Source organism: Schistocerca nitens, chromosome 12 (genome assembly GCF_023898315.1).
Source record: "Schistocerca nitens isolate TAMUIC-IGC-003100 chromosome 12, iqSchNite1.1, whole genome shotgun sequence".
Lineage (NCBI taxonomy): Eukaryota > Metazoa > Arthropoda > Insecta > Orthoptera > Acrididae > Schistocerca > Schistocerca nitens.
This window is the reverse complement of record NC_064625.1, coordinates 88440031-88449150: the sequence shown is the minus strand read 5'-3', so window position 1 is coordinate 88449150 and position 9120 is coordinate 88440031.

Sequence of the window (9120 nt, the reverse complement as noted above, 5' to 3'; positions counted from 1 at the left end):
ATGGACAGGTCAGTTAGCATTGTAGCGTCGCCTGCGACATCTGTTGACCGACGGGAAAACTATTTTTTCGGTTGCCTGTTCTGCCGTAAGGACGGTCAGTCTGTTTCTTACGTGATCTGGGACATGACATTTACTGGGGAAAGTGAGACTTAAATTTCTGTGTTAAGTTTCACTGAAAAATCTAAAGCATTTATGTGACGCGATACAAGAATTCATGACAAACAGAAACATTTTTTCATAATTTTATAACGTAAAGAAACTGACTAGATTGTAATATTTTCAAAAGATGGGCATTAAGTATCCACTCTGTCCCCCAACCGCTTGGTGTTGGGAGGGTTAATGACACCCTTTCCAAACCAATCAGTTGTAAGGTGGGCATGTCATTTTGATTCTTGTAGGTTATCGATGTCAACGTCAGAGAGAGAGAGCAAGTTATAGAGATGGGCAAACTGAAACACGTAACTGTTTCGAAACAAATGAAACAGTACAATGTAATGTTTCGATACGCTGTTTCGAAACAGTGAAACAATTTGTGTTTTGTAATCTAATAAACCTACACATTTTATCACCTTGAATGTCTACTGTATAAGTATGTCCATATAAACACAAATGAGGTGCGAGAGCACTAATCATGTTGCAGAAAGTATGAAACTATCACTTAGGCGTCTTGGCAGTTTCGTATTTCCTGCAGCAAATGCACTGCTTTCGTGTCGTGTGACTTTCATACTTTTCAATTGGCTGAGAACAGCCATAGCTGAAGACAGAAGAACCACCACGAACGGAACTGGAGGTGGGAGCAAACTGCAGAAACAACGGATATGCTGCTGGGGTTCCCACATTCCATTATTATGGGTAATATACCCATCCTGCTTCTTTCCATGCACACAAAGGGAATCATTGAGGATAATAGGCACAGTCACTATAGACTCACAAATAACGCCAAATAATTCGAATAAATAACGAAATATAACAAAAAAAATTTGTCTTTCAAGGTGTTTCGAATCGTTACTATACATTCACCATGCTTCCTAGTCCTTCCCGTTCACCATTACACTATCAGTGATATGTCAAACAGATGCTTGCAATTATACCTACATCAAATTTATGTATATGTCTAATAACTGTCACTCTACGCCTTTTTTATTCAAAATGTTGTAGGCTTACTTGCGTTTCTTAATATGATTACAGTACATGAACAGAGAAGAATATGTTATAAAAAAGTGTAATTTAACTGAATGATTTTCACATATTTATTATTTTGAATGTGAGTAGTATGCGTTGTTTTATTGTTTGGTTAGTGTTTATGAAGCAGGTGTTCGCCATTTCGGAATAGGACAGTCAGCTAGAAACGAAGCTTTATTTTCGGACATCTTAAGCTTCATACTATTGCTTGTCAAAAAGATTTCGACACTCTTGAAAGTGTTTCACGAAGTGGTATGTTGTGTTTCAGTACCTGTGCCGAGCCCGAATCTCGTCCGACACAGAGCGGAATGAAACATCCCTGTTTCGATACAATCAGTCCGTTCCAAGCACAGGTGGACTGAAACAGCCTTATTTTGAAACAACGATACAGTTTCTGTGTCTGGCTCGAGATCGAGACAAGGGCGGAATGAAACACCGCTGTTTCGAAACAGTGAACCACAGCCGTTCCGAAACACTGAAACAGTTCCACGTATCGATACACTGTATCGAAACATAGAAACAGTGGCCAAGTCTAGCATGTTTTGTTAAACAATCTTTGGTTTTGCTGCGACAGTCTTTGCCTCTACGCTGTCTGTTGCTTTCATAGTTGAAGTGTGGTAGGTGATGGACGAATACAATAGTGATGTGTTGACTTTGTATATACAAATTATACCTCTTAAAAAATACTGTCCATTGTGTTAACTATAATACTGTTCAGATCAGTGTTGTGTGTGAGGATCACGCGAAGTTTTAGTCTGTCTTTTCGAATACATACTTCATTCTAAAATCGTTGTATTGCAATATCATTTCATAGGAATAGTTACGCTCCCCATCTCACTGTTTAAAGAAGGTTTATCGTTACGCTTTACCACACTGCACCATGTCGTATGCAACAGTTTGAATTTTGTTTGGAAATTTTATTTAAAAAATAGAAATCTAGCTTGGCCGCTGTCTGCTTGCTGTTTGTTATTCTGCTTTCGGGGAAATCTGCAACAATGTTGTCAAGACGTGAGGTACAGTCAGTTCCACAACAAAGTGTACGCCGTTACCTGTATGAAGTAAAAGACACCGTTATAAATATATGTTTACATGAAAATACCTGTTATTACTAATTGTACAATCACCTAATAGTTAATCCAATCGCCATCATTATCGATTATAGCTTGCCACCTTATTCCTCTCTCCGGTAAATCATCCTCGTTTCCAACCTCTAAATATCGTTTGACCCACTTCGCTACGAATGTTTTTGAATTTCTAAGAATTTTAGCAGCAGCTCCATATGAAACCTTTGCTGCCTTTGAATGATTTACAGGGAACACTCCCTCGTGACGGTTCAGATATTTTGCACTCATTTTAAACTGCAAGCGACAGATAAAAGTATTCAACTTGCGCACTGTTCATCCATACACTGTGCAAAAGCGCATTGATTCAAGATTCGAGACCACTACCACAGATGTTGCTGCGGACGTAGCATTTAAAATTATGGATTACACTTTCTTGTGGAACTGACTCTAAGTGGAAATTTTGATTCGAGCCAGGTAACTGTTTAACTTCAGTTGCGCATTTAATATAAAGACAAGTTGTATTAAGACCAGTTCCAGTTCAGTTCAAATTAGGCCCTTTTTAGTCATAGGTTAGCATACGAGTAAGTTGGATAAAAGATTGTGGGTACACAGTTTTTTGTCATATGTATACTTTTTATAATGTGCGAAGTAAATTTGGGCTAAATTTCATACAGAAACATATAGCAGGGACCTTACACAGTGCATGGATAGGGGCTAGAGGGGATGCGACGTCGTAATGATGAGTGGGCTCATACTGCCGAATTTTTCGTAAATTTGACTCGATTTTACCTTCACTGAGAAACCTGTGAAGTTTCACACCGTCCGTTCCTCTCTTTCTGGATGCTTCACTCTTTTTGTCAGACAGTGAAAAACTCGATGTACAAGTATTTCGTCCACTAAACGACATTGGGAAGTCTGAAGAGTGCCGTCCGGAAGTAGGGGAAGTTGCTGTAATTTTGATTAATTACGACGTCCGACTTCTCTTATTACATGGGAAACTGTATTTGTTTTAGGCTATGCCTAGAAGGAGATCACCTCAGGCTGAGAGACAAAGAGCTAGAGAGAGAGACAATATTTGCACAGACGAGGTAATAGGAATAATATTGGCATTGATAGCGATAATGCTGTTGTTGTTTTGAAAGATATATTTAAATGTTCACTGAACGTAATTGAAAGTAATGGTAAATACGGTTTGATGAATTTGCAGTGCAGGTTTTCGTAGTGCAAACAATTCACATCAGAGGTTTTTTACGAGATACAACAGCTTTCACACTGCGTTGCCCGACCGCTGTGGGAGAGCGGTTCTAGGGTTTCAGTCTGGAGCTGCGCTGCTGCTACGGTCGCAGGTTCGAATCCTGCCTTGGGCATTGATGTGTGTGATGTCCTTAGGTTAGTTAGATTTAAGTAGTTCTAGGTCTAGGGCACTGATGACCTCAGATGTTAAGTCCCATAATGCTTAGAGCCATTTGAACCATTTTGTCATAAGGGAAAAACTAATTTGCCGCTGTTGATACAAACTTTATTTTTCAATGCACTGCATCAAAGACTGAGTTGAAGTGATGGATCAGTTGAAGAGAAACGAGAGAATTATTTCAATAATGTGTTGCTTGAGGCTTTCCCGACGGACATGTTGTATATATGGTTATCGGGCGAGACGTCGGATGTCATAGTGAAAACTCCACAATATTTCGTCAGCGCAACTGGCCGACATCTTCAGGTGCGACGAACACACTGCTAAGGCAGGACCAGGGCTCCCCATTTATGCCAGTTTTAGGCAGGAAGTGCGCATGCGTGGAGGCGCCAAATTCGATGGCCAATAGCGACGATATCAACTGATAGCTGGAAGGACAGTAACGCCACCTACAGGATGAAGAACCAAAAACTTCGGCGCACGCGCGGAGGCTGCCGCCGCTGCTCTGCGATGCCATCGGCAGCCCCAGCGACCTCTGTCGGAAGCCGCAAGCAGTACTGCGCGTCCACGTAGGCGCCTTGATTATCCTCCCGTTGTCAACAGAATATTTATGTTGCTGGCGAATCGTCGTCCGTCTTATGACCAAAAGTATTCCTCTCTGCTCGAAGCGACTTCAATATGGCCAGTGCAGGATCCTATACTGAACTAAGCTGAAAGCCCGTGTCTCTGTTTACAAGATTCGTCGAGCTACGTATTTCCACTGCTTCATTAATAACACTGTCCCAGCACGAACTCGTCGATGCGAGAATTTTTGTATGTAGGTAATTCATAGAATGTCCTGTACTGAGACAATGCTCGGCCACTGCAGACTTTTCTGGTTGGTCCAGACGAGTGTAGCGTCGGTGTTCAGTGCATCTCTCTTCTACAGTGCGACAAGTTTGTCCGATGTACATGCCGCAGCTACAAGGAATCTCGTAAACACCGGGTCTTCTTAGGCCAAGGCTGTCCTTAGATGAGCCCAAGAGAGCTCTGAGTTTTGCCGGCGGACGAAAAACACATTTAACTTTATGCCTCTTCAGTAGTCTTCCTATTTTTGAAGAGACACCGCCGATGTATGGCAAGATGACCATTCCCCTTTGTTCTTCGCCTTCTTCCACTTCCTCACGTTGGGTAACCCGCTTTGGTTGTAAGGCACGGCGAATCTCCCGTTCGGAATATCCATTTTGTTGGAAAAATGGTACGCAGATGGAGTAGCTCATTGGATAAGCTGTCTGAGTCTGATATGGTTCGTGCTCTGTGGACCAACATCCTCAGTACGCCACTTCGTTGCGAAGGATGGTGACAGCTGGTGGCCTGTAAGTATAAGTCCGTATGTGTTGGTTTACGGTACACTGAGTGACCTAACGTGCCATCTTCTTTTCTCCGTACCAACACGTCCAGGGATGGAAGTTCGCCGTTTTTCTCCATCTCCATCGTGAACTTGATGTTGGGATGAAGCGAGTTAAGATGCCCAAGAAAAACATTCAGCGATGCAATGCCGTGAGGCCAGATAACAAAGGTGTCGTCCACATATCGCCAAAAACACGTAGGTTTCAAAATCCGATGTCTGGAGCGCTCTCTCTTCGAAGTCTTCCATGAAAAGATTAGCCACAATGGGAGACCACCCATTGCGACGCCGTCAGTCTGTTCAAAGTATTGTCCATTAAATAAAAAGTATGTCGAGGTGAGCACATGTTGGAATAACTGTAAACGTTCCCCATCCAGCTTCTCGCTAATGAGCAACAACGATTCCTGCAGTGGTGCACGAGTAAAAAGTGAGACTACATCAAAACTCACGACTATATCTGATGGTGCGAGTCGTAAGTTCTTGAGCCGACGAATAAAGTCTTGTGAGTTACGGATATGATGCTCACACTTTCCTACTAAAGGGCTCAATTGCGCTGCTAGATGTTTCGCGAGATTATACGTTGGTGCCCCGATATTACGCACAATAGGCCGCAGTGGCACATTATCCTTGTGAATTTTGGGCAATCCGTACAGCCTGGGAGGTACGGGCGCCTGTGTACGTAGTCTCTTAGCAACCACATCGGAGATCGTGCTGTTTTTGAGGAGCTCCAAAGTTTTCCGCTGAATTGCTGTGGGGTCCTTATTTAGTGTGCCATATGCAGAGTCGTCCAGAAGCTGCTGTATCTTGCTCAGATACATCGACGTGGAGAGGATAACAGTCGCATTTCCCTTATCCGCCGGCAAAATCACAATATCAGGATCTTCTCGTAGGGATCGAACCACTGACCTCTCTGCAGCTGTCAGATTGTTCTTAGGCACTTGTTTCAATAACACTGTCCCAGTACGAACTCGTCGATGCGAGAATTTTTGTATGTAGGTAATTCATAGAACGGCCTGTACTGAGACAATGCTCGGCCACTGCAGACTTTTCTGGTTGCTCCAGACGAGTGTAGCGTCGGTGTTCAGTGCATCTCTCTTCTACAGTGCGACAAGTTTTCAAAAATATTCGTAGCTACAATGCAGCAGTTTCTATGGACAGTTCTGAGGATAAAATTACAGACACAGTTTTACATGGAGTTTATCACTTGAATATACACAACATTTTGTTTTTCATATATCACGTGCAATGACTTCTGTGTATGGTCATTCCCCATGGTATCGGGCAATTGTTTTTTTATTTTTTATTATTTATTTTGACGCTGACTCAACTTGCTCTTTGCCTTTTCTCAATCTTTATCTCATAGCGTTCGGTAAGAGCTAAAATTTTGCAAGTGTTCACGTAAGAATTAAGAATCTGCATACGAATAAAGAAATTGGACTTTCGTTACTTTATAAACAAAAGTCGTGAATTTCGACCATTGATAATACTAGTATAGTTTTAACCACCAAAGATGAGTGCTCATTTGTTTTAGGCTATGCCTAGAAGGAGATCACCTCAGGCTGAGAGACAAAGAGCTTGTGTGCCTTGTTTATGATTCACTTAAATAAATCTGAATTTATAATAATGGTAATTGTTATTATCATATAGATTTCCCCTTAGTTACCCGATTATACCCCAAGCGGGAAGACGACCGTTCAATCCCGCGTCCGGCCATCCTGATTTAGGTTTTCCGTGATTTCCCTAAATCGCTCCAGGCAAATGCCGGGATGGTTCCTTTGAAAGGGCACGGCCGACATCCTTCCCTTTCCTTCCCTAATCCGATGAGACCGATAACCTTGCGGTCTGGTCTCCTTCCCCATACAACCCAACCCCCAACCCAACTTTCCATAAGCGAAGGCAAACATAGGCGGCTCTGCTTAGGCTTCCTGGATATCTTGAACGAACAGAGCGAGGTTCGTTTCGCAAAATCTGTGCTGGCGGAACGCTTGTTGATTTTAGATTACGTGCAGATAGATGTAATTTTCAGCGGTCGAGGGTGTCAGCGTGTGGTGAGGGACGACGTCGGAAATTCTTCCGCACGCCCCCGCGTCAGCGGCGTGTGTTGAACCGAGACACGGGACGGATGGTTCGGCTGCAATCAGTCGCAGCACGGGCTCCGGGGTTTGGCGGCATTGTTCCGCCGCGCCAACCGGACAAAGGTGCGCCGTTTGCCGCGCCAATGACAACAATTACCGGCGCACAAAAGCCGCCAGGCGCAAACAACAACAACAGCGGCGGGCGCGACGCGGAACAGATGACGCGAAACTATTTTGACAGCTGTGCGCCCGGGCGCGGTTCGTGTGTCGCTCGCGCGCGTTGCGCAAGTGTTCGGGCCATCAATCCTGGGCGGAGCCGCTCTGTTTTTGGCGGTCGCTGCGGAGGTTTCCTGCGTGGGAGGAGGGGGACAGAGACCACCCTGCCTGACCCGTTCACAATCCACCCCCGAATCCCACCACCCCCACCCCTGCACCGTCACCCGTGAAATACTTCCCCTCCTGCCGCATAGGCCGGAGTGTTAATGTTATCAGGAGCGGGGAGGGGGGTACAGAGAAGAGAGTGGCAGAACCGCCCCTCCCACCCCCTGCAGCAAGGGTTGCGGGGGTGGGATTCGGGACACGGCATGTCGCTGACAGGCCTTATCGCTCACCGGCGCCAGTAATAATTTCGTCTGTCCCTCCCGACCCCTGGCGGCAGACAGCGACAGCTTTGAGCGCGCCGGGGGAAAGCCGGGTCGCGATATATTCGCTGTTTTGCCCGTCGCTCCCGGGTTGCGATTCGCTTGCAAAGCATTGTGCCCGTTCACGCTCTTTCGATTACTGATGGCAAAATTTTCTTAAGAATCCATATACTACGGAGCTATAATTAATGTGCAGCTACTGACAGTCCAGTGTGGGCTGTAATGATTTATTGCGTAGCAGCGAAACTTGGCAGATATTCTAATGGATTAATACGAAACCGAGAAAAAAGGTACTTCCTATTTTGGCGTCCAGGTGCAAATTTGGCACCGTGCTTGCAAGAATGACGTGTACACTATGTGATAAAAGTATCCGGACACCTGGCTGAAGATGACTTACAAGTTCGTGGCGCCCTCCATCGGTAATGCTGGAATTCAGTATGGTGTTGCCCCAGCCGTAGCCTTGATGACAGCTTCCACTCCGCAGGAATATGTTCAGTCAGGTACTGGAAGGTTTCTTGGGGAATAGCAATCCATTCAACACGGAGTTATGCACTGAGGAGAGGTATCGATGTCGGTCTGTGAGGCCTGGCACGAAGTCGGAGTTCCAAAATATCCCAGTGGTGTTCTGTAGGATTCAGGTTAGAACTCTGTGTAGGCCAGTCCATTACAGGGATGTTATCGTCGTGTAACCACTCCGCCAGAGGCCGTACACTATGAACAGGTGCTCGATCGTCTTCAAAGATGCAATCATGAACCCCGAATCGCTCTTCAACAGTGGGAAGCAAGAAGTTGCTTAAAACATCAATCTAGGCCTGTGCTGTGATAGTGCCACGTAAAATAACATAGGGTGCAAGCCCCCTCCATGAAAAACACGAGCACACCATAACACCACCGCCTCAGAATGTTACTGTTGCCACTGCTCACAATGGCAGATGACGTTCACCGGGCATTCGCCATACCCACACCCTGCCATCGGATCGCCACATTGTGTACCGCGACTCATCACTCCACACAAAGTTTTTCCGCTGTTCAATCATCCAATGTTTACGCTTCTTACACGAAGCGAGGCGTCGTTCGGCATTTATCCGCGTGATGTGTGGCTTATGAGGAGCCGCTCGACCATGAAATCCAAGTTTTCTCACCTCTCGCCTGTCATAGTGCTTGCAGTGGACCCTTATAAAGTTTGGAATTCCCGAGTGATGGTCTGGAGAGATGTCTGCCTATTACATATTACGACCCTCTTCAAATGTCGGCGCCGGTCACTGTGGCCGAGCGGTTCTAGGCACTTCAACCCGGAACCGCGCAACTGCTATGGTCGCAGGTTCGAATCCTGCCTCGGGCATGGATGTGTGTGATGTGC